The sequence below is a fragment of the Anthonomus grandis genome, chromosome 24, assembly GCF_022605725.1.
Source record: "Anthonomus grandis grandis chromosome 24, icAntGran1.3, whole genome shotgun sequence".
Classification (NCBI taxonomy): domain Eukaryota; kingdom Metazoa; phylum Arthropoda; class Insecta; order Coleoptera; family Curculionidae; genus Anthonomus; species Anthonomus grandis.
The window spans coordinates 1,054,043-1,081,715 of record NC_065569.1 but is presented as its reverse complement, the minus strand read 5'-3'; positions in this window follow the sequence as shown (position 1 = coordinate 1,081,715).

Genomic DNA, 27,673 nt, shown 5'->3' with positions numbered 1-27,673 from the left:
GCTCCATAGGCCGTCCTCCAGAAATTTACTCCAATATATTTACAAATATAAATTAAGCTAGATTAACAGCATTTTAGATAAAACCTTTTATATTGCTTACAATAGGCAGTTTTTAATATATTGCTTAACCGTCGAAAATATGTATAGCAAATATAAACGTTTTCGACATTTTACGGTGTTGAAAATTTAACATTTTTCTAACAGCAATAAGTATGTTAAATGCCATTATAATTCTGCTATGTCAGGATTATCAAATGACCGAGTGGTGTGCAAATACAATTGCGCGCACACGAGGCGCGCAACCTACTACGAGGAAGCTACGACGGAAGCCAGTCTTCGAATCGGGTCGGATAAGTTTAGGTCGTTCTTTTTGAGTTGTTATTATTAAAAGTAATAAAACGGGTGTTTTTATAAACTTTTTGGCTTTGATTTAACATCAGAAGTGGGATAAAATCCTTGTGCAGTTAGTGCGGAGTTTTAGTGAGAGTTAAGACTAAATTTACAAAACAATTCGCGGTAAAGTGTAACCAACATGTCGGAAGAAAATTCCCAAGCCATCAATCTTCCGCAGGAGAATGAGGAAGGTTCAGACCAAGATGTTGCATCACAAAGCAGTATTGGACCAACTGATAAGCTTCCTGAAGTGCAGTGGCAACAAACATTATTAAATTTAATTGCCGCCCAACAACAACAAATTGCCGAGTTAGCGAAACAAACGAAACTGGCAATGATGTCATCGGCACCATCATCGTCAACGCCCAACTTCGTAGCAGATGGATTGAATGCGCAGGCGTCTGCCGTAGTACCCGGCTACACGACATTTAAATTGACCAGCTACGATCCGGATAATAGCGCCTATGGCGTTCATGAGTGGTTAGAGGATGCTACGAAGCTGAAGGACGAGCTGAATGTGAGCGATAATCTAATGATCGCAAAAGCCAGCGAAGCATTAAAAAATCGTGGTAATCGATACTGTTGCGACTGGAGACCCATTCGCCGAACATGGGAAAATTTTTGCGCTGATCTCATCACTGCTTTCCCAGACAAAGAGTCACCTGGCGTTCGGGCATTTAAAGCTGCTACACTAAGAAGCCGTGATTGTGATTCATTGTGTGATTACGGAAACAAGAAAATTCGAAGTATAAACAGATTTTATGAACAGTTACCGTGGAACACAATTTTGAGTATGGTTGAATATGGGTTGGACCACGCAGAAGCACGTGCTGCGCTGCATATTCAGCTACCGCTATCTGACCGAGAAGTCATGACAATCTTTAGTGACTTCGACGCACGCCGGACTACCAAACGGTCCTTTGAAGCTGAAAATTTGCCCAGAAAAAAATTCCGTATAGAGGAAAAGCCTGAAAAGTTTAACAGGGCACTTAAAGGATCCTGTTTTAAATGTGGACGTCAGGGACACCATCAAGATGCTTGCAATAATAAAGAAGAATCGTCAATGCAAATTCAGCATGATATGGCTGGTTCATCTAAAATCCCAACGTGCAGTCATTGCAAGAAAATTGGCCATAGCGAAATAAATTGCTGGTATAAAAATGGAAAACCTAAGAAAACCTTTTTTCTTAAAAAATGACGCCATCTGAATACAACACCAATGGCGACATTATTATGCAAAAACAGTGTGTCTTCTTTTTCTTATCTTATTGATAGTGGTGCCGACGAATCGATAATAAAACATTCAGTGGTAAAAACAATAAACGCGATAATTAAAAAAGACGGTACAGTTCGAGGGTTTTCGGGGTTTGGGGCCCAAACTGTTTATGCTGACGGTGTTTGTAACCTAATAACCGTTTTACCGAATTTGACTTTAGAGATTACGTATGCAATCGTGCCGGATAGTGTTATTCCAGACGGCATTGACCTTATTATTGGATGGGACGTTATGAGTCGACCGTGTTTACAAATGGAGAAAAGTGCTTACGGGCTTGAATTATCACATTGTATTTTACCTAGGGAGTCTAAAATAATGTGTATAAGAAATGTAAACAGTATTCGAATTAATCAGCCTGATTTGGAAGAAAAATTAAAGCTGCAGATCGAGAGTCTTTTACTGTTTTACGGCAATAAAACACCTGATCATATTACTACAGGTGAAATGACAATTAATTTAAAGGACAATAGTTTAGTTGCATACCGTCCAAGAAGATTAGCTTACCAAGAACGATTGCAAGTTAAAAAAATAATTGATGAACTTTTAAGTGCCAATATAATTCGAGAAAGCCGATCAGAATATGCAAGCCCTATAGTTCTAGTGTCAAAAAAGAATGGTGAAGTTAGAATGTGCGTGGATTTACGTGACATCAATAAAAAGGTAGTTAAAGAAAGGTATCTGCTGCCCCATGTTCAAGACCAAATAAATTCTCTTTGCGATGCAAAATTTTTTACTACACTGGATATGAAAGCTGGCTTTTATCAAATGCAAATTGAAGAAAAATCACGGCACATTATGGCTTTCATTACACCAGATGGACACTACGAATTTAATCGAATGCCTTTTGGGTATGTTAACGCACCGGCAATATACCAACGCGCCATCGACAAGGCCCTGGGTAATTTAAAGGGAACTAAGGCCTTTGTGTATATTGATGACGTACTGGTTCCATCAACTAGTATTGAGGAAGGATTACAAAATCTGGAGGAGGTACTTAATGCTTTGTCGAGTTGTGGGTTTGCCTTAAACTATGATAAGGGTAAATTTTTTGCCAAAGAAACTGAATATCTCGGTGTTATTTTAAGTGCAGGATCAGTGCGTCCTAGTTCACGTAAAATAAATGCTTTAACTGAAGCGCCTATTCCAACAGACGTTAAAAGTGTACGACATATTCTAGGACTTGCTAGTTACTTTCGCCGATTTATTAAAGGATTTGCAGAGCTAGCTGCTCCTTTAACGGCTTTGTTAAAGAAAAATAGTGTCTTTATATGGTCCCCTAAGTGTGAAAATGCAAGACAATTCATAATAAACAAACTGACCAGTTCGCCTATTTTACGAATTTATAATCCTAGTTTAAATTGCGAGTTGCATACCGATGCTAGTGCCGTGGGACTTGGAGCTGCTCTTTTGCAGAGCGAAAATGGTGTTGTTCGCCCTGTAGCTTACTTTAGTCGCCGTACGACTGATTACGAGGCCCGGTATCATTCGTATGACCTAGAAACGCTCGCGATTGTTGAAGCTGTTAAACACTTTAGAGTGTATTTGTATGGTGTACATTTTACAATATACACTGACTGTAATGCAGTTCGTGCTACCGCTTTAAAGAAAGACTTACATCCTCGTGTTGCACGTTGGTGGGTCAAACTTCAAGACTACGATTTTTCACTAGAATATCGCCCTGGAAAGAAAATGGGACACGTGGATTATTTAAGTCGGAATCCCATAGACGACGAAACTACCCTAAAAGTGTGTGCATTAAAGACCCTTAAGGCCAGTAAAATATCAGAGGTAAGCACTTTACGACAATTTCAGTTAAATGATGCTTTCTGTTCCCAAATATATGATGACCCGAATATTAATACTTATTATACTGTCATAAATAATCTTGTTGTAACTAACACAAAGGCTCCAAAGTGTTATGTACCCGTTGCTGCAAGACTTCTAACAATGCGTCTATACCACGACGAATCGTCACATATAGGGTGGAAAAAATGCATTTCTAAGATGCGAGAAGATTTATTTTGGCCCAAAATGGGCCAATGTTTGAAGAAATACATCAAAAATTGTAGGGCTTGTGTGCTAGGGAAATCTCATACTGGTCGTAGGGCAGGACTGTGGCAACATGGCAATAAACCTGATGATATTTTACACACATGGCACATTGATCATGCCGGTCCATTGATTAAATCAAATGGGTGTACGCAAATTTTAGTAGTAATTGATGCATTTCCAAAGCTGTGCCGTTTAATGCCGATTCCAAAGAAAAACTCAGAAAATTCCATCTGTGCATTAATGTCTATTTTCAATGAACTTGGTACGCCAAAACGAATAATCGCTGACAGAGCAGCTGCATTCACTTCGATCACGTTTCGAAATTTCCTGAGTGAGCAAAATGTTGAATTACATCACATTGCTACAGGTGTTCCTCGTGGCAATGGTCAAGTCGAGCGTGTCATGAGGACAATATTTAATCTAATGAGAGCGACCCTTACAGCCGAAAAAGAAAAAACATGGACCACCGTAATTTCTGCTATAGAAGATAACTTAAATTCCACTGTTCATTCAATCACCGGTCATTCGCCTAAAGTGCTACACTTCGGAATAAATCCGAGACTATTGGCTACGCAGCAGTTTTTATCAGACGCACCGTCGACTGAGAATTTTGTTGATCCCGACAAGGCCGTGGCCGAAGCTCAAGTACGTCTGGAAAATAGCGCCAAACAGCGAGCGCAGCACTTTAACGCCTTGCGTTATAAGCCGAAATTGTTTGCAATTGGGGATCTTGTGGCTGTGGAAGATTCTCAGCTGGCAGGCGGAGGAAAGCTGAAACCGAAATATAGAGGGCCATATACTGTTCGTACTATACTACCTAATGACAGATATGTGCTGCATAAGCAAGGACGGCGAACGACTGTTGCCGCTCATGAACAACTACGACCATGGCCTTCAACAACGTAAATAAAGTGAGTAAACTTGATTTTATTGTAACTTTACATAAACAAATGTTTTGATAAAGTATTTGAGTAGTCATACTATTCAAATGTGGTGCGCACATTTAGCAATGAATAGTGGTACCTGTGATTTTTAATTAAAGTACTTTGGAATGTCTAAAATACTTTAATAAATTAATAATGGCGATCCCATTAATTGTAAAAATAATTTTATAAATGCCTGGCATTCCCAATATATAGTAGTAAAGTATGTTAGAATATCTACAATACTTTAATAAACTAATAATGGCAATCCCATTATGATAAAAAAAAAAAAAAAAAAAAAAAAAAGTAATAATAATGGCAATCCCATTATTAAAATTAGGTATGAAAATTGAAATTTTTGCACATAAAATTATTAAAAAAAAAAAATAGATAATTACAAAGGTTCTGTTTGTGGTTTTCTAATTTCAGAAAACGATGCGAGGACGCCTCGAGATCAGAATGGCCGTGTTAAATGCCATTATAATTCTGCTATGTCAGGATTATCAAATGACCGAGTGGTGTGCAAATACAATTGCGCGCACACGAGGCGCGCAACCTACTACGAGGAAGCTACGACGGAAGGCAGTCATCGAATCGGGTCGGATAAGTTTAGGTCGTTCTTTTTGAGTTGTTATTATTAAAAGTAATAAAACGGGTGTTTTTATAAACTTTTTGGCTTTGATTTAACAAGTATACATCTTCTAAAGTGTTATCAAACCCAGACATTCTAGTTATGCGATTATCATCACATTTCCACCATTGATCGTTATAATTAACTATAGATGTATAATGACCAGATCCAATGGTATTTCCATGATGCTTAACAACACTCTTTACTCGGAATATTTGATCATCCAAAATAACACTTTCAGAAGCAAAATTGTAAAATTTGGTATTTATCCTATTCCCTTGAGGGCCAATTCTCTGAAGACATACTACCAAATATTTATGGCAAATAACCACTGAGCGTGTTTTTAGATTATTGTTACAGTATGGGCATAATCTATCAGAGTCTTTTAGCATTAACATTGAATTAAAATCAATTAAATTCCCACAGTTTTCAGGAAAATAAAGAAAATGAGTGTATATTAATTGTTCATTTATATTCATATTAATATTACAGTGTTGACAATTTAAAAGTTCATGACTATTAGCTTTTATGAAAATGCTAAAATCATCTGCATCTAATTTTCTAATTAAAGATTGACAAAATGATTGAGCGTCCATTTGTTGATTTACAGCAAAATTTTCACCATTTCGACCAGACACCAATTGTTGAACTTTTAATGTGGAATTAATTTTGGTCAGCATAATATCATTTAGAGTACTGTTTAGCGCTGTATTTCGTTTTGAAATGGAAAAGCGAAATTCAGGTAAAGATAAAAATGACTGTACAATGCTATTTGCATAACATGATACCATATCGATATTTAATAAAGCAGGTGGTTTAGTAAATAAGTTGAGGTTGTTTTCGTCATTTGAACTAATATCTACTACCATATTGTCATTATTATTTTCTACGCTTTGATAAGAAGAGATAGATAATAAACTTTGTGTTTGTAAAATTTGCATTTGCTTGGTATTAAATTTTAGTTCAGTAGAGCCTTTTATTGACTTGTTTTGTTTATTTTTATCAACGTTTTTTACCTGCTTAGGAATAAAACCTTTATCATAAATACTAACCACTAGTGACTTATGGTGACTATACACAGTATTATAAATATTGTAACTCAAATTATTAAAATTACTAAAAAGCCAATCAATTTGAGTTTTTGATTTTGTAGTTGATTCGCCAACACTCAATTTGCAACTTAAACCTTTAGATGTTAAATAATTTTTTAAACCATTTTCATCTTGATTAATAATATCTTGATTAAAATCACCGATGATTAGGATATCACTTTGTTGATCAATAATGTCTTCCAAAGATAATTTAGCTTGTGCAATGCTCAATTTTGGAGGAACATAAATCGCTATGACATGAATGTCATTTAAGTAAAATGTAATTGCTTGAAAAATTATACCAGAGAAATCTTTGGTGTATTTTTTCACTGACCTAATTTTTGCTAATACATTTTTTTTCTTGAAACAAACGATGCCAAACGGTTTTCTTACAGTTTTATCGTTACATAGGTTAGCAAAAATTTGAAAATCATTTAATTTTATATTTTTTATGTTTTTATATAACCAGGTTTCAACAAAAATTAGGAAATGTGCATCTTTAAAAATGGGATTATTTTTTATAAAATTGATATTTTTTGGTAGACTTTGCACATTTTGGTAAGCAATAATGTATTTGACATTAGAATCATTAAGGTACTGAGTGTCATACCTGGACGTTAAAAGCTTGTTTTTTTGCATATTTACCAATTCCTTATAAGCAGGATCCTTTTCGGTTGCTGGTTTAGGGGCCTTAAACTTACCAATTATGTATAGGCCACTAAGCTTTGTAGCCCTACTGCATGCAACAAAGGTACTGGTTCTCGCCATTCGATTAACAATGTGAACAGCTACTTGTTCATAGGTGGCACCTTGACTTTTGTGGATTGTAATTCCTTCACTGATTAAAAGAGGAAACTGAAGACGCTCAACGTGAACATTGCTGCCTTTTTGAATTTTAACAGCTCTGACAGCTCTTTCTATGCGCGTCCAAGTGTATAATACACCCATAGACTTCCTAAGGGATTCGTTTCTCTTGCGGCATTCCTGACCTGACTTGGAATCGAAGAACTCCATCCACACTCTGTATGGAATTTTATTTTGGTCATAGTCTATTTGACGCAGGATACCTGTAGCACCATTGACTATTCCATCACTAGTGTCCACATTCATTGAAATCATATATTTGGCATCTACCTGCAATATTAAATTTAACATTAGGCCAAAAACCTCTCAGCTGTTTTTAATTTTTTTGCTTGTTCCAGAAATAAATGTTTGAGTCGTTCTGAGCAACTTCCTTTGATGACGTCTCTGGCCTGACTTATTGCTCGCTCGGTCTGAAATGTAGAAAGCTTCATTTCATTGAATGCATCTACTTCTCTATTAGTGGCAAATAAATGCATAGTGTCTTCAGGAATTAGATCAATATTGTCAACCTCCCTGGACTTGATCAATTGCACATCTTCGTCGGTCATTTTACCAAACGCCATATTGTTTAGGGCAACTGCAAAAGACTTGTCTTCTTTTTGTCTCATTATTTCTGTAAGTTCAAAATATCTAAAATGATCCCACAAATAAGTTCCACATAATTCTTTATACGGATTAGATTTTACTGGAAAGAAAATAAACATATCTCTTACTGGCGGCAATTGACGATTATCGCCGCATAAAATTATTGGAATATTTCCAAAGATGGCGTCAGATTTAAAAATTTGCTGCAATCTACTGTTAATATGGTCAAACAATCTGGCACCAACCATGGAATATTCATCTATAATAATCAATTTTAAGTCACATACATTACAATAAATAGTATTTAAAGTGTCATGGTGTAACGGAATTAATTGTTCACCATACTGAGCGATAGGTAATGATAATGCGGAATGTAAAGTTATACTTCCGATATTAAATGCCGCTTTACCTGTAGGCGCACAAAGTAAAACTTTTAAACTTTCGGGATTATTACCTGGTATTGAGTTGAAATGCCGCAATAACGACTGGGTTATTGCCGTAATCAGGTGACTTTTGCCTGTACCTGCTGGACCACTAAGTGTGCAGTAGAAAGTTTCCCCTATAATTACACTGTCTTGCACGACATTAAGGAACTGATACTGCTTGTGATTCAGTTTGCTTATGAGGGCTTCATACTCTGAATCGCTTATTTGATGAGGCGTTGGAAAAGCGATACGTTTTACTGGCGCTTCGTCGTCTTTCTTATCGATGATGTGATTAAATGGATCATAAATGGGGTTGTCTAGTCCATAAGGCATAAACTCATCATCGATTTTTCCACCGAATCCACCATCGTCTAATTGATTGGATCGGTCTTCGGCAAGTTTCAGTGCTTCGTCGATTACCTGTTCATCTAAAACATTGAACTTTTGTCGATTTGTAACAATCTCTTGGTATCGATCTTTGTATATGGTCTGTTGATCAATGTTCTCATTTTCAACTTCATCCACTTCATTTCTCCATGGGATATATAGCATTATTTGTTCCCTATAATAGTTAAGAGGGTCTTGCTGAAGTCCATAACTACGGTAGGCTAAAATTTTAGCATGACTTCTTTTAACTAAAATGCCACTTTCATCTTTTAAGGGTAAACCATTAGCCTTTGTTTCTGCTTGTTTCTTAAAGAAATCATAATAGGCCGCAAACTCAGCCAAACATATGTTTTCCATCTCATCAGGCCGCTGTTCATAATGTTCTATAAGACCTTCACAATAAATATTGGGATCGTCATTGTCCATTTCTTTAAGTTGTGCTAATGGTTTTAACATTTTGGTCCTTTCCCTGATTGGATTTGTATGGATGTATACATAGGAGGTACAGGTGTCATGCATCGGTAGTTGTAACACGCAGTAGGCGGCTTCCTGGGCACTTACTTCGCTCGCATTTAAGAAAGCTGCTGCAAGAGATTTAAGTTTGCCCTTAACATCTAAATTACCTTTTTTAATTTCTTCCATAGTCTTCATTAAAATATCAGATACACCTCTTTGAGACTTATTGATATAGTTGACTATGTAGGTGCAACAACCATATGGCTCAAAAACTAATTGAATGTCCATGTTGCTCTTCATCATGGAGAACATTTCAGCGTTAAATTTGTTAATAAATCGGCGCTTATTAATAAGATTCAGTTAATAAGAGGCGCTTTGTCTTAGCAGACTTTTTACTCATTTTTGGCATCTGAAAAATCAACTTGCTTTACAATACAATACAAATAAATATATTACTAGTTGAATAGAAGTCCATATTTTGTAGAAAAATGCGTATATAAAGATAACAAATAGGGGAAGTCTTTATCTCCAAGAAAAATTCATGTGGGACACTTAGGTAAATGTATTATGCATTTCGGCTGTGTAAACAGCCATCATCAGATACAGAACATTACAAAAAACATATACGTTCACCAAATAAACCAAAAAATTACCCGTTATCGGGAAAAAAACAACAATAAATCTTTTTTTTTTTTTTTTTTTTCCGATATATATATATATATATATATGTATATATATATATGTATATATATATATATATGTATATATATGTTTCTTTGCAACTAAAAAATAATATATTTGTAACATCATAGCATTAATTTTCCACCTAGACGACTCAATGTCTGTATGGGCAGCACATACATGATCTAATATTTTAAAAATAAATAACGTACATGGTTACCTAGACAGAAACTAACAGAAACTAAGCAATCAATAATTACAAAAACAGAACATATATTGTATTATATGTACCTACACACATACATATCACATTTTCAAATAAAAACATCCTACATTTTTTACTAAAATTTTTAATTTGGTTTATGCTTCTAACTGTTACAGGTAAGATATTGTACAACTTTAGAGCCAAATAAATGAAAGATTTTAAATTTAATGTTTTATGACTAACTGGTAATACTAAGTATCTATTCACATTTTGCAGTGTTTGATAAAGATGATCTATTTCTTTCTTCTCTTTTTTATGAATAAAAATGCAAGTTGATAAAATAAATAATTTTTGAACATTGAAAATTTGTTCATTATATAACAGATTGGTTGTATAAAATTTACTTTTTTTATTTATTACTTTTAGAATGTAGTTTTAGACAATTTGTAGAGGTTTTAAACTACATTAGGTTCCTCGCCATACAACTATTCCATAACCCAATATAGATTCTACCAAGGATTTATAAATTAAAATTGACAAGTTAGCATTGAAGATCTTCCTTAAAATACAAAACTTATATTCTAATTTCCTAACTTTAGATGCTACATTATTTATGTGATGTGTCCATTTAAGATTTTGATCTATAATAACACCAAGATATTTTGTTTGATCACAAGATTTTATTTCATCACTATCACTCACTCATATGTAATCAAAAGGTGGCCTACTAGTCATTTTTGAGGAAAAAGCTACATACTGTGTTTTTTGAAGGTTCAGTGACAATTTAAAAATGGTCTAGCCAATGTTTGACTTTATTAAATCTTAATTTAACCCTTTCTTTCGTTTCCCCCCATGTCATTTCTTTAAATATTAAGGCTATCATCCGCGTATGAAATAACTTCGGCATCAATTTTTATGTTAAGTAAATAATTTATGACGTATGTAATAAATAAAATAGGTCCAAAAATTGTACCTTGTAGTATGCCAGTTTTAATTTTCATCAGGCCACTTGTTAAGTTATTTATTTTAATACATTGGGGTCAATCTAATAAGTAGCTTCTAAACAGTTTCAGCACAGTGTCTCTAACACCATAATGCTCTAAAATATCCAGAAGTTTGTTGTGAGGCACTGTGTCAAATGCCTTTGCAAGGTCCAACACAATAAACAATCGTTTCAAGGCTGTTATCCATGTTTGTAGAGATTTTAGAGGTAAGACGCTGTATTGCATCAGTGGTTTTAGCCCCTCTGTAACAGCACATTAAATTTTTAATAATACATTTTTGTCAAAAAAAAATTTAACCAGCCTGCACTGCTTTCTCAAAAATGTTTGCTAGATTACTTATCAAACTATTGGGCTAGTAGTTTTGAATTTTATTTTTTGATTCTGATTTGTGTATCAGGGTAATAACAGATTCTTTAAAATGAGATGGGACTATTTCGCTTTTAAATATTAAGTTAATGATATATGTTAGAGGAGATATTATAAGTGAAATGACATGTTTTTAATAAATGCACAGATATTCCATCTTCATCTGGGGCACAATTTATATGTTGTTAATGATTTCTGTCTCTGATACAGAATTTAAGAACATGGAGCAGCTTAAACTATTGGTTAACTGAGGCGATGTATTTGGTACAGAAATTTTTTGTTCTAGTTTTGTCCCTACATTTATAAAATAATTATTGCAGAAGTTTACAATTCCTGTCTCACTTTTAAATTCTGTATCATCATCTTTCGTAATTTTAATTTGCTTATTACTCTTTATTTTTCATGCGGTTTATTGTTTTATACATTTTTTTATATTGTTGCTGTTGCCTGTAATTTCTTTTTTGTAGTAATTATATTTAACTTTATTAATTAATGTTGAGGTTATTTCGGTAGGCTTTATATTCTGACTCAAATAAAGGAATTGGATTTTTTAATAATCTCCTTTTTAGATTATCTCTGTGCTTTATTGAGGTAATTAATCCATTTGTAATCCATGGCTGGGCTTTTTTGTTGGGTTTTTTTCCAGTTTTGACAACCACCTTAGAATGTTCTGTGGAATTCATTAAATGGGATACAAAGAAAGTTTCTGTTTTAAAATATCATAATTAATTTTATATTGGATTTTTGTTGCTTGTTCTTTTTGTTCTGGGTTTTTGCAAAAATTGCGTTTAGTGACGTTAATCATGATTGGGTAATGGTTAGTAATATAGGTGTCTAAAATAAATGACTTAAAAAAGAGCTGTTGTATTCTACTTTTAATAAAGAGATAGTCAATGCATGTTCCTGTATCATATCATGTGGTATTATTGATATAGGATGTATAGCCAAACCTTGCTAAAAGGCAAAGGTATTCATGCACAGTTGGGTCATTTACTGCTTTAAGATTTATATTAATATCTTCTGTAAAAATTTGAATCATATTGCTTGACTTGCTAATATTCAGATAAATTCCCAACAAAAAACTACTAATCATTTACCTTAGGTGATTTATAAATTGCAGATACACCAAAAGAGTAATCACAAAACTCAAATGTGATTCTACTTAACATTACCTTTGATTTTTTCAATTTATTATGAGTGACTTCTGGATTTAATGTGGATCTGATCAATATAAGAATCCCATCATATCAATTAAAGTCTCCCTGATTATAGTAAGTGTCATACCCTGCAATTTTGTACAGATCGCAAGAATTTAACTTAAAGCATTCAGTCAATATGAATATATCACAATATGTGAGCTTGCCCCGTTGAAACAGTAATAACAACTTATCAAAATTTACCTTGGCACTTCTTATTTTTAAATGAACAACATTTATTAACCTAGGTGATTTACTTACTAATTCATACAATGGCTCCAACTCCATTAGCCGTCCCACTCTACCTTCAGTCAAATTGTCAAGTTCATTTATTATTACTTCTTGAGGTTTGTACCATAAAGATCCATAATCGATTTTATTTCTTAAATGTTTTAAATTATATTGGCATATGGGACAATTAATGTTATTGGCTGCATGATGTGGATCATATTAATATCAACATTTTTGTTAGCTTCAACACAGTTTTAAAATTTCTTAATATTGCTGGAACAATTTGTAGCTCCACTTCTATGTCTGTTCTTGTGAAAGAACCCTTAACACTTAAAATACCTTAGCTATATTGAAAAGTTGTTGATACATAATACAGAACAAACTATATCACTTTCATTAAAAAATTTTTATGTATATGTTCTATAAGAATTTCAAAATATTCCTATTTTAGATTTTAGGTCTTATGTAGAATTGTTGTAGTATAACTTAAATTATAGAAATTACAATATTTGTGGATAGAAGTTTAAATTGCATAAATTTTATGTAAAAATAAAAAGTACTGCTTTTATTATACATTGGCTAAAATTAGCCTCTAAATAAATCAAAAACAATGTTAATTAGCAGTAATGTTAACTATTATAATTCAATGAATAAAGTGGTAGTGGTAAACTGGATAAATGAAATAAAGTATCCGGGCTTTATAATTAATAATGAACGATTAAGAATGATCTTTAAATAAGATGCAAAAAGATTGTAAATATTTTTTTGCCAAGAATTCTTAAATATCTGTCTGTATCTAGATGTAAATAATACTATGGTGACTTATACACTCTTTTAAACAGAAATTGTACATTTCAGCCATCATTGTATCTTCAGGCTTAAAAAGGGACTAGTTCCCACATATTTTAACCAATATATAATGTCAAGAGCCGGAATTTATTTGTAGGCTACTTAAAGTTCAATTAATTTTCACCTTGTAAGAATAAATAAAACATCAATAATAATCTCATAATTTAATTTAATTATAAATGATTTTAGTTATTAAGGTGCTGTGTTTTTAATTTCTTGTGTTCATCTTCATGATATGATAATTTACTACTTAATATTGCCTAATAACAATATTTTTTTTAACAATAAAATAAATAAAAATATCATTAGGATTGTTTTTATTTTAATAATTTAAATAGTAAAATTTATAAATATTAGTACTAAATATTTATTAAAAAATAAAAAAAAATTATTAATATTTAGGCTTATGAGTAATAAGTGCACTTTTTAAAGATGTCAATATTTCCATAGCAATAACTAGAAAATTGAATCCGATTAAGATCATAGTAGACATAAATTGGCATCATTATCATAAAAAATACTGTAAATATTTAGAATAGACTCAAAATAAATAATACGAGAATAAAATGCTTTACTTAAAAAATCATTTTAGTTAAATGTAAGCAGGTAGACAATAATTAGGTTTAATTTTTGCTAGAAAAAAACTTTCTAGAAAGTTTTTATAAAGAATTGTATGGCTACTTTAAAAATTACCATTTGACTAAAAGGATATTTATATATGTATATATTTTTCTTGATTTGTTTCATACAATAACAGTTATTTTCTTTCCTCTTTATATGTTTAAAAATTAATTTACACATCTGAGTGGTATACACTTTATAAAATACTTTTACTTTAGATCTCTAAGACACCCTAAGTAGAAATCATATCTAAAACATACACATCTTTTTCATGTGTAATCACATATTTATACGATGAATAAATTTTAAAACTGAGAAATATTATAATATTGATAATATTATTGCTTGAGATCCTAGAAACAATAGAAAATTAACTTATAGCTAAAAATTGTTGATATTGCTCAAAATTACCACGAAAGAAACATTAAGAAATTCTAAAGGCAATTTTATAACTCATATGTCAAGATTTACAATATAAATAGATTTTAAGATTACTGTAATCATAATATGCTTAAATTAACATAAAAACCAAATAATACAATAGAATTCAATGATCCAAATTTGTCCAAAATTTTTGCTTGCTGGCTTGGTTTATCACTGTTGCAAAGCAAAATGCAGATCTAATTATTCAAAAGGGTGGTAAAAAATGAAACAAGCTTGCATTCAATCTCAACTAACTACTTTATTACAAAATGACAGAAAAGTTACTAAATACTAAACGGCTGACAAGAAGTATTGCCAACTGACAATACAGAAATTATTAAAAGACAGGGACGTACTTAAAATCATTATTAATATTTTGATGTTTAAAAATAACACCCCCACTACATCAAAACATGTAAACTACATTTCTAAACCTAAGTCCTGCATAAATTTATAATGTTTATCACGACCCAAACCTTTTGTTAGTATATCAGCACTCATTTCATTGGTTTGCAAATATATCAATTTAATCTTATCATCACTGACTGCCTCTCTAACAAAATGGTGCCTGATATCTATATGTTTTGAACGCTTATGATATAGAGGATTTACAGCTAATTTTTGAGCACTTATATTATCGTTAAATAAAGTGATACAGAAAGTTTTGCCAAAAATTTCATACAAAATATTCCTTAAATAAATGGCTTCTTTAGATGCTTCTGAAAGTCCCATATACTCGGCTTCTGTACTTGAAAGGGCAACAGTTTTTTGTTTTTTACTTTCCCAGGATATGGCACCTTCAGAAAGCCTAAATACATATCCCGTATAAGACTTACGATCTATCTTATCACTGCCCCAATCTGCATCGACAAATCATTGTAAATCTAAAGTCGATTTTTGAAATGTTAACCCATATCCCTTAGTACCCTGTAAATATTTTAGTATTCTCTTGACACACTTCCAATGAGACTCAGTATACTTATTATTAAATTGACTCATAAAACTTACTGCATATGAAATATCTGGTCTCGTTAGAACGGCCAAATACATTAAGCTGCCTATAGCCTTTTGATAAGGTATATTCTTGTCAAATATTTACATCTAATGAAAATTCTACATTCATCTCTAAAGGTGTTGCTATCGGTTTACAATCTGACAAGTTGAATCTTTTTAAAATTTCCTTTACATAATCTGTCTGATCTAACCTGATTAAACCCTTTTCCCAATTTCGTGTAATCTTCATACCCAAACATTCTTTAGCTTCTCCCAGATCTTTTAACTTGAAATTATTACTAAGTTTTTCTTTTAAAAAACTAGTTTCTTGAGAATTGTTAGAAAAAACGAAAAAATCATCCACATATAAGGCCACTATTGTTAAACCTGCTTCCTTAGTTTTAATATACATATAATGCTCAAGTTCCGACCTATGATAACCTATATCACCTAGAATTTTGTCGACTTTAATGTACCAGACCCGTGAAGCGTGTTTCAGCCCATATATTGCCTTTTTTAGTTTACAAATTTTATTATTAGGCCCCTTTACAAAACCCTCTGGCTGACTCATATACAAACATTCTGTTAAATCACCATTCAAGAAAGCTGTCATAACATCATAATGACTTATTACTAAATCTAACTGTACAGAAAGAGCAATTAATAATCTAAGGGTGCTATGCCTTACCACAGGAGAAAAAGTTTCGTCATAGTCCACACCATGTTGTTGGGTAAACCCCTTAGCCACTAACCTAGCACGGTAGCGTACAGTGTCATCCTTGTTCCTTTTCTTCCTCATTGCTTGACGCCACTGCTCTTTCTCTGTGCCAGAAAGAGCCTGTTCCACTGTCACTGGATTGCTTCCAAGCTCGATACCACCAGCACACATGTAGGAAATATAATCATCAAATACCTTCGGCTTTGGAACCCTTTGTGATCGTCTAACATCATCAGCCAGCATCTGTTCCAAGGAACCATCTAGATTTTCCTCCGGTACATAGTCACTGTCAGAGAGTGACTCACTGGATGTCTCCTCTTCAATTTCACCAGTTCCCTGCTTAGTACTGCTACTAGAATCATCACACACTTCAGGCATATCTGTAATAGGCTCTGGATCTTTACCATGGTCCCCCACTGGATCTGATGTCTCGACACTTATTATACCACGCTCTTCTTTGTCTTCTATAATAAAAACATCCCTGCTGGTGCTTACAGTATTGGTCTCGGGGTTATAAACACGGTAACCTTTTGTTGTTTCACTATAACCAACCAATATCAGCTTCTGAGATTTTTTGCTCCATTTTGTCCTTTTTTTCTTTTGGTACATGGACCATAGCCATGCTTCCAAAAACCCTTAGGTGTCCAACAGTGGTTTTTTTTTTTATACCAAGCTTCATATGGTGTTATGTTACCTAAAGATGAAGCAATACATCTATTTTTTAAATATACAGCTGTATTCACAGCTTCTCCCCAAAGATTTTGGTCAAGTTTGGCATCAAACAGCATACACTTTGCTTTTTCCACAATGGATCTGTTCATGCGTTCCACAATACCGTTTTGTTCTGGGCAATAAGAATTTGTAGTCTGATGAATCACTCCATTTTTGGCCAAAAAATTTTCCATCTCCCTGCTGCAAAACTCACCCCCATTGTCTGACCTCAATTTTTTGAGCTTTTTTCCTGTCTGGTTCTCTACCAATGCTTTAAAATTTTTAAAACATTCAAATAAATCTGACTTTTGCTTCAAAAAATAAACAAACACATATCTGCTATAGTCATCTTCAAATAAGACAAAATATTTGGAACCTCCAATAGATCTTACGTCCATTGGATCACATACATCAGTGTGCACAAGTTCAAGAACAGAATTTGTTTTTGTACTACTAGGTTTAAATGAAAGCCTTTTTTGCTTACCTTCGTAGCATGCCTGACAATCTTTTGAACTGCCCAAATTTGATTTAAACACCATACCCTCAACAGCACCATCTCGCATTTTGTATAAATCTTGGTAATTGGTGTGTCCAAACCTCCTGTGCCATACTTCACTGCCCACTGCTGGTGTCACAGTAGAAGACCAAAAACATTGAGGTTCCTCATCAATCCTCAGTTTATAGACATTATTTACCAAATCTGCTACTGCCACTAAAGTCCCATCACTCCTAAAAATTTTACAGCCTTTTGTATTAAATGTGACTTTGTTTCCACTCTTGGTTAAAGTGCCAACTAACAAAAGATTTGTTGCCAAATTTGGTACACACATAGCTCTCTTTATGACAACATCATAAGAACAATTTTCTACTGTTGTTTTTATATTTACATCACCACAACAAGTCACAAGGAGTTTGTGATTGTTAGCTGTTACAATCTCCTTTTGTTCCACATTATCACAAATTTCAGAAAGCCATTCCCTATGCACAGTTAAATGACAGCTAGCCCCAGAATCGACATACCATTCCCTTTTACTAAACTGGGAGCTTAAAAATACAGTGTTAAAAGCCACTTTTGGGCCAATATTTGGACATTTGTTTTTAAAATGTCCTGTTTGTTGACATTTGTAACACTTCACATTTTTGACACCAGAGGTCTGATTGACAGAAGTCATCTGTGGTGCATTCGAACTACTGAGGCTGCCAGTGTTGCCAACACCATAATTTCGGTTGCTACGCTTGCTATATTTACTGCTTCTATTGGCACCAAAGAAAGCGCTGCCTCCAGTTTTTTTTTCCGAGGGCTCCATGTCTAACAGCTTGGTCTTGATGCTGTCAACTGTCAACTGGATTCCGGAATGTTCGATGGCCATTATCATGGGCGCAAATTTTTCAGGTAGTCCGACCAAAAGCAATGAACCAATCCAATTTTCGTCTATATTAAAGCCTGTACCTTTTAGTTTCTGGGCGGTTTCAATTAGCTGGGTAACATATGTTTCCATTGAATCACAGCCCTCTAATCTGATCGAAATTAACGATCGCAGCAACCCAATTTTTCTGCAGAATCCCGTGTCATCAAACAACTTCTGCAACTGAGTCCACAATTCATTAGTTTTCTTGGCATCTTTGATATGCACGTACAAACTCGGATCGATAGTCAAAACTAATTTTGCTAACGCCTTTGCATCTTTATTGCTGTCCGACTCGGTACCGTCTAAGCAATTTGACAAGTCGTCTAAAACTAGCATATTCCGAACCGCGAACGCCCAACTACTATAGTTCTCCCGGCCTTTTAATTTCGGCACATTCGACACAAAATTCACTGCCATGACTCAAGATAATGAACACAAGACTTGCACAAAGAACAAAACCCCGCGCTAACTGCTGCTGTCTGGGCCCATAACCTGTTCAAAAAGGTGGTAAAAATGAAACAAGCTTGCATTACAGTTCAATCTCAACTAACTACTTTATTACAAAATGACAGAAAAGTTACTAAATACTAAACAGCTGACAAGAAGTATTGCCAACTGACAATACAGAAATTATTAAAAGACAGGGACGTACTTAAAATCATTATTAATATTTTGATGTTTAAAAATAACACTAATAAGCCTAATAATTATTATTGCTAACCTAAAAACTATAATAAATTGATAATTAACACTCAAATAAACTAATAACTAAAAACTGTTTATAACACTTTATAACACACGAATATTCCTCAAAATTAGCATAAAAGAAATTTCCGCGGAAATTTTACTCTTTGATGCAAAAACGGAATATAAAATGGCCGTTTATTTTCCCTGGATACGCGAGTTGCCGACCGATGCTCTTTTGTTTTTGTTTATTATAAATCACGGCTAACTTCGTACGTGTAGCTTTAAGGCGCTTCCCGGTGTAATGCGATGATGCGCAACGGCACATTTAACCATCGTCGCCACTGACGATATTTTTCCACCGTCTATAGATTACAATTGTTGTAATCTATAGACGGTGTTTTTCTTTTGGAAGTTTATCCAGTTTGAATTATTTTATTGTGATGATCATAAGATTTGATGAATAAGTTTTTGGATCCATAATTATTTAAATTAAATAACTGCGAATTAAGTAATTAAATATAATATTTAAATGAAGGATTTATTTATTTGAAAGGAATATTTTCATCAATTTTTAAATATTATATAAAAATTAATCATAAATGATAAAGAAGCCAAGAAAAAAAAACTTTATTTTATTTTTTTCTATAATCTATCTAAATCTATAAGTTTTTAAATAAAGAATTTAAAGTAAAAGTTTTTAAGTTGTTTTAGGGAAAATGGATTTAGGACTATTGTTCGAATTATGACTCAATTATTTATCGGCGTAATTTCAAGAGACCAGAGAAATGCAAGCTAAGCAATCGAAAGGTCCGCGGCGAGACACTCGGTTTATTTTTCTTTCTTTTTTCTAAGAACTGTTTGTGTAGGCAAAGGGGGATCGCGGTCGTTGTCACGTAGAACCGTTTTTTGTCGTTGTGTTTTAATATTTTTTATGTAGTCAGTGTAAATTAGACCTTAAGACTAAACGGAGCGCTGGGTTCTTCTTAATTAAATGACGTAAAATTGGTCAGAACCTTTTTGATTTAACACACCTAACGCAATACTACAAGTGGCACACAAGTGGTTGCGTAAAAGTGCGTTTACGCGCAAAACATGGTCCTTCGAGCCGGATAAAACCTGGATAATCTGGATAACCGCAAAAAACCCATCAGAGGAACCAGCCGAAGACTATTAAGGTCAGTTTAGTCCATACTATACTCCTGTGAAGCAAGCCATTTAAACCAAGAAGCCTATTTATCCTATAAGCCGAACTTTTAATCTATAATTAAACCCCTCAAACTTAAACTTGGTTTAAAACGGTTTCTCATAATAACTTTTATCAAACATATTTTATTTTATAACCTACATTCATTTTATTTTTTAATCCTACATTTATTTTTGAACCTATATGTTGCTTAGCCATTTTATGGTATACACTATCCACTATTCTGTAACCCAAGTAAGCAAATATTTTTATTTGTTTTTTGAAAACCTACTCTAATATTTTTATTTTTTTAGCCAAGCCTAATCTATATTTTATTTATCCTATAATCTATTTTATAATATTTATTAATATTATAATTTTTATTTTTTTTTTAATTTGTTTTAATAATTATAATATGGATCCAACCGAGGCTCCAACCCAAGAGCAAGTCTTAGAACAATCCAAAACCGAATTAAAGTTTTTAATATCACGTCGTGGGCATGTAAAAGCTTCACTTACAAGATTTAATTCATTTTTAAATAGAATCTCGAAAGATGAGCTTAACCTTCCGGATACTTTATCACAAATCGAAACACGTATTAGTGTTATACAAAACACTATTAATGAATTTGAACAGCTTCAATCTAGTATTGACCATCTTTGTAGTCAGCATGACTTACCTGAACAAAATTCACAGGATAATGAGCGAGCTGAATTCGAAGAGCATTACTATACAGTTTTATCTAAAGCTAAATTGTCATTAGAAACTAGTAGGAATCTCGTAAGCTTGGCAAATCAACCACCCCCACAAATTCCTGTAATCATTAACGAACCTCGAGCCCAAAACTTAACCAATAATTTTCCAGCAAAATTGCCTCCTATTACTATACCACAATTTTCTGGCACCTATGACAAGTGGATGCAATTTTACGAAACATTCGAATCACTTATTGATAAAAATACTACCCTATCCAATGTACAAAAATTCTACTATCTACAAACAGCCTTAAAAGGTGACGCATTCCAAACTATAAGCTCTCTTAATGCGTCCGATAGCAATTATACTATAGCCTGGGATCTTTTAAAACAAAGATATGAGAATAAAAAAGCCATAGTGCATGCGCACGTCAAGGCAATTTTTAATCTTTATCCTGTGAAGGATGATTCTCACGCAAGCCTTCGCAAGTTTTTGGACACCTTTCAGAAGCATTTTCGTTCCCTAGAAAAATTAGATGAACATGTTTTCCATTGGGATACGTTACTCATATTTTTATTAACATCTAAATTAAATTCCATTACTCGCAAAGAGTGGGAAATATTCTCAAAAAATAAAGATAAACCATCAATAACTGATTTTATTCAGTTCTTAACAGAAAGATGCCAATTACTTGAATCCATTGATATAAAATCTAATATGAAACAAGAGCGGCATTATGACCGAACTGTTCAAAATAAAACCTATTCGCATGTATCTACTTCACTTAATCAGTGTCCTTTGTGTAAGGAAAATCATTTAATTTGCTTATGCAAAAAATTCATAGACTTACCCACCAGTTCTCGCTTTAATGAAGCCAAACGCTTTAATCTGTGTATAAACTGTCTTCGTCCTGGACATGCTACAGCTGAGTGCAGGTCTCTTCACTCCTGTAGGTATTGTCTAAAAAGACATCATTCCTTACTTCACAGTAACAATGGCAATTCGAATTTTCATTATCAAACCCAAAACAAACAACAAGATACTCTCAACCCTCAAACACATAATCGACAGTCTCAGACTAACCGTAACCATTATTCCTCTCATCAAACTAATAAACAACCTAATACCGTGACACAGTTCACGACATATGAAACCAATAGCCTCCAAAATCATCCTTATTCCTCAGAAGCGAGCGGAAGTTACCATTCACATTCCTTACCCCAATTAGACCACCAAGTTTCTACTACTAGTGTTTATAAAACAAATCAATCAAACTCATCAATCTCCCTAAAAATTCCCAAATTATGGGTCAAAAGGTCATTCCTGCTATAAATGAAGCAGGCAGCAGTCAGTCTAATATATCCATACCAAACTATACATTATCATGTGCTGCCACAAAACCAAATAAATCGGTTTTGTTAGCCACTGCCCAAGTATATATTTTTGAAAAAAATAATTCACCTATCCTTTGCAAGGCACTTTTAGATGGGGGATCCCAATCCAACTTTATAACCAAAAATCTATGCAACAATCTAAATCTTGCATCTGAAAAGGTCAATATTCCAATTTCTGGAATAAATCCCGGTATAACTTTTATAAGTCAGCGCATAAACATAAATGCCTTATCAATCCACAAAAAATACAAATTTAAAATGTCAACCCTAGTAATAGAAAAAATAACAGAAACGCTGCGTCAGCATCTATTGACCCAGCATTATTAGATATTCCTGATGATTTGCAATTGGCTGATCCATACTTTTATGAGTCATCCGATATTGATCTGCTCATTGGAGCAGAGCTTTTCTATGATTTATTATGTCCGGGCAAATCAAAACAGATAAAAACAATCCAATTCTCCAACAAACTAAACTAGGCTGGATCATTTCTGGACCTCTTTCCCTGATTACTTTAAAACAAACCCATAAGCAGTGTTTTCTTAATACTGTTAGCAATAATGACCTATACCAAGCTCTTGAAAGTTTCTGGAAAATTGAGGAACTTCCAGCTAACTATGCAACAAAGTATTCTTTGGAAGAGCTGGAATGTGAAACACATTTTACCCGTACCCATTCTCGTACTCATTCCGGCAGATTTCAAGTCAATCTTCCATTAAAAACCAATGTAAACAATTTAGGAGACTCTAGGGACTCGGCAATAAAAAGATTTCTTGCCCTAGAGCGAAAGCTTGATAAAAACCCCGAACACAAAAAATCATATACCAACTTTATGCAAGAATATCAAGACCTTGAGCACATGACCAAGGTCGATCCTAATAAAGTTGAAGCATATCCCATTTACTACCTCCCTCATCACGCCGTAGAAAAATCTGACAGTTTAACAACAAAACTTAGAGTAGTTTTCGACGGCTCAGCAAAAACCTCATCTAATATTTCTCTAAACGATACACTCAAGGTCGGCCCTACCATTCAAAATGATCTATTTTCCATTATTATTCGTTTTAGGCAGCATAATTTTGTTATCACAGGTGACATTGCTAAGATGTACCGCCAGGTACTCATAGATCCATCACAAAGGTGTCTTTAGCGAATAGTTTGGCGAGACAATGTGGAGGATAAACTTAATCATTTTGAACTTAACACGATAACCTATGGTACATCCAGTGCATCATTTTTATCCACTAGATGTCTTCAACAAATCTCTATTGAATGTAAGCCAACTTTTCCCAAAGAAAGTCATGTATTGGCAAACGACTGTTACGTAGATGATGATGATGTTATCACGGGCGCCCAGACCGTTGATGAAATCATAGCCATAAGAATAAATCTAACCTCGATTCTTAAAAAATATCAGTTTGAACTAAGAAAATTTGCTTCTAACGATCCTAATGTTTTATCACCCTTAAATAATCAAAACCCAAGGGATTTTTTATTAAATAACCCCCAAGGTTCTAAAACTCTAGGAATCTTATGGGAACCCGAATCGGATAACTTCATATACAATTCACACGCAATAACCTTAAAAAATGATATAACAAAACGCTCTATTCTTTCCATCATATCCCAAATCTTCGACCCTTTAGGTTTATTAGGGCCCATAATAGTGCAAGCTAAAATACTGCTACAAAAATTGTGGTTACTAAAAATCTCTTGGGACGACCCTGTTCCCAATGATTTATCTCGAATCTGGATTAACTTTACTAAACAACTATTTGAAGCTATTTCATTAAAAATTCCCAGACAAGTAACCTCAAGTAACCCAAAAAACATTCAATTGCATGGATTTTGTGACTCATCTATCAATGCCTACGGTGCCTGTATTTACGTTAGGTGTGAAGATCTTAATGGTAAAATAATCATAAATTTATTATGCGCCAAGTCTCGAGTGGCGCCTCTTAAAGTTATTTCTTTACCTCGACTCGAACTTTGTGGGGCACTCTTATTAACCAAACTAATGAAAAAGGTCTGTGCTATTTTAGATTTATCCATAAATAAAATTTTCTACTGGACAGATTCCACGATTGTCCTATGTTGGCTTAGTTTAGAGCCCCGTAACCTGAAGACCTTCGTAGGGAATAGAATTTCCGAAATTCAACAAATATCTGATACAAATAATTGGTATCACATAAAGTCCTCACAAAATCCAGCTGATCTTATCTCTCGAGGCGTTGTCTCCAATGAATTAAAAATTAATCCATTGTGGTGGCACGGTCCAAATTTTCTCTCGGGGGTTACAAAAGATTGGCCATCTAACAATCACATATCCAATTTTGCACATCAAGATATAAAAAAATTACCCGAACCATCCGAAATTAATCCAAAATCTGTAGTTTTTATTGTACAAACTTCCTCAGTAAACTTTAAAACTCTTATTAACAGAGCATCTAGTTATACGCGATTGCTACATACCGCAGCCTACGTATTAAGATTTTGTAAAAATTGCAGAGTTCCAAAACCTCAAAGGGAATATGGACCCTTAAAACAATCTGAAATCTTCGACGGGTTAAAGTGTATCGTAAAAATCGTACAAAACGAAACATTATCTGAGGACATAAATAATCTAAAAAAGTATAATTCTGTTAAACTCAATAGTAACTTAAGCTCTTTAAATCCCTTTATCGATGAGAATGGCATACTCCGTGTAGGAGGGCGATTAAAAAACGCAAATTTAAATTTTATGCAAAAACATCCGATACTCCTTCCAAGTAAACATACATTTACTGAACTTATTGTGCTCCATAAGCATATTAGAAACCTCCATGCTGGATGCCAAGCTACTTTGTCATCCGTACGTCAACAATTCTAGCCCCTAAAGGGAAAAAGCCTAGTTAAATCCATTATAAGAAAATGCATTCCTTGTTTCCGATCCAATCCAAAACCCCTTAGTGCACAAATGGGAGATTTGCCAACCGCGCGAGTCGTACCTTAATATCCATTTTGCCATACCGGCGCGGCGTAGATTATGCCGGCCCTTTTATATTAAAGGATTCCAAATTTAGAAACAAAAAACTGTTAAAATGCTACATATGTGTCTTTGTTTGTTTATCAACCAAGGCGATTCATTTAGAATTAGTCACCGAACTTACAACGGCTTCATTCATTTCCGCTTTAAAGCGATTTGTCGCGCGACGCGGTATTTGTCAAGAACTTTATTCGGATAATGGTACACAATTTATTGGGGCTAATAATGAGCTTGCCTCTATTCACGCTTTTTTTAAAGGTAGTGAAATTGAAGACTTCTTAGTTTGCAGTAAAATACAGTGGCATTTTATACCTCCCCGATCACCACATTTCGGAGGAATGTGGGAAGCGGCCGTAAAATCGGTTAAGCAACATTTAAAGCACATTCTTAACGATGTAAAATATAATTATGAGGAATTCTACACATTCCTTGTGCAAGTAGAGGGGGTTTTAAATTCTCGGCCCTTGATACCTCTTACGGACGATCCTAATGATCTTGAGGTATTGACACCTGGTCATTTTCTAATTGGTCGAGCGCTTAATGCCGTACTAGAGCCCGATGTATCTAAGATACCAAGCAACCGACTTAAGAATTATTCCCAACTCCAGAAGCTACTACAGCAATTCTGGGGCCGATGGTCACGTGATTACCTTCACACCCTACATCAGCGTCAGAAGTGGAAATTCCAGACCCAAATGGAAGACCTTCTAGGTTCGTTAGTAATAATCAAGGAGGACGGACTACCACCTCTACAATGGCGACTTGGACGAATAATTGCCGTACATCCAGGTGCTGATGGAGTGGTTCGTGTTGTCAGTTTGAAAACCAAAGGCGGAATCATAAAGCGAAGCATCGTAAAAATTTGTCCACTTCCAAGTCAACAGAACATTGTGTCGAGTGGCAATAATAAGTGATCGTTGGTACAGTGTGCGGCAATTCTTTGTACTTTGTTTAATAAAAGGCAATGCATGGACTGTCAATTTTAATGAGTGAATAACTGTATACCTATTTGTATTTCACATAATCTATACACTATTTTTATTTTGCATACATTTTTTTTTGTTCTTAATCCTAATATTTAGGTAAGGTTCGGAACTAATATTTTTTATTTAAGTAAATTACTATATTTGTGTTCTTTAACCCAGGCTCTAAAATTTGTATTAGGTTATTTTAGATCTATTTTTTATTTACTAACAACAATTTCAACTTTAAATTTTTGCTATTCTACTGTTTTTATTAATTTTGTTGAAAATATTCAATTTTAATTATATTATCTGGATACTTTCAAGGGCGGCGGCATGTTCGAATTATGACTCAATTATTTATCGGCGTAATTTCAAGAGACCAGAGAAATGCAAGCTAAGCAATCGAAAGGTCCGCGGCGAGACACTCGGTTTATTTTTCTTTCTTTTTTCTAAGAACTGTTTGTGTAGGCAAAGTGGGATCGCGGTCGTTGTCACGTAGAACCGTTTTTTGTCGTTGTGTTTTAATATTTTTTATGTAGTCAGTGTAAATTAGACCTTAAGACTAAACGGAGCGCTGGGTTCTTCTTAATTAAATGACGTAAAATTGGTCAGAACCTTTTTGATTTAACACACCTAACGCAATACTACAAGTGGCACACAAGTGGTTGCGTAAAAGTGCGTTTACGCGCAAAACAACTATACAGGCTAATATTAAATGCCACAAATCAATGCGTTCAGCCGAATCTCCGCATCGATACTCTAAAGTCACTCAGCAGATTAGCGCTTAGGGTCAACCGCTAACGTCAGCTGAACGTATCCATTGATTAAATAACAGAGAGCACGGACTATAATTTGGTTGCTGGCCAAACCGACATATGCTACGTTCTCGATTTGGTCGCTGGAACTCGATCGGACGCTAGCATGCATACCTATATATGTATTTTATCAGTTTTATATAAATATATATATTTATCTTATATTGTGGAAATATGTATGAAAAAAAGAATGACTTATAAAATAAGACTGATAAAAATCGCATAACTTCATTCAAGTTTATATATATTTTGCTTGTGTGGCCTTTTGTGTATCTAGAATGATTACAAAGTATGATTTGTTTTCATCCTGGTCAACAATTCAACAGCTATGGGACCCATTAGTTGTTAACCAGGCAGAATTGCATGTTTTAACTGCTGATTAGTTTACTACCCAACCAGAAATAAATAAGGTAAATG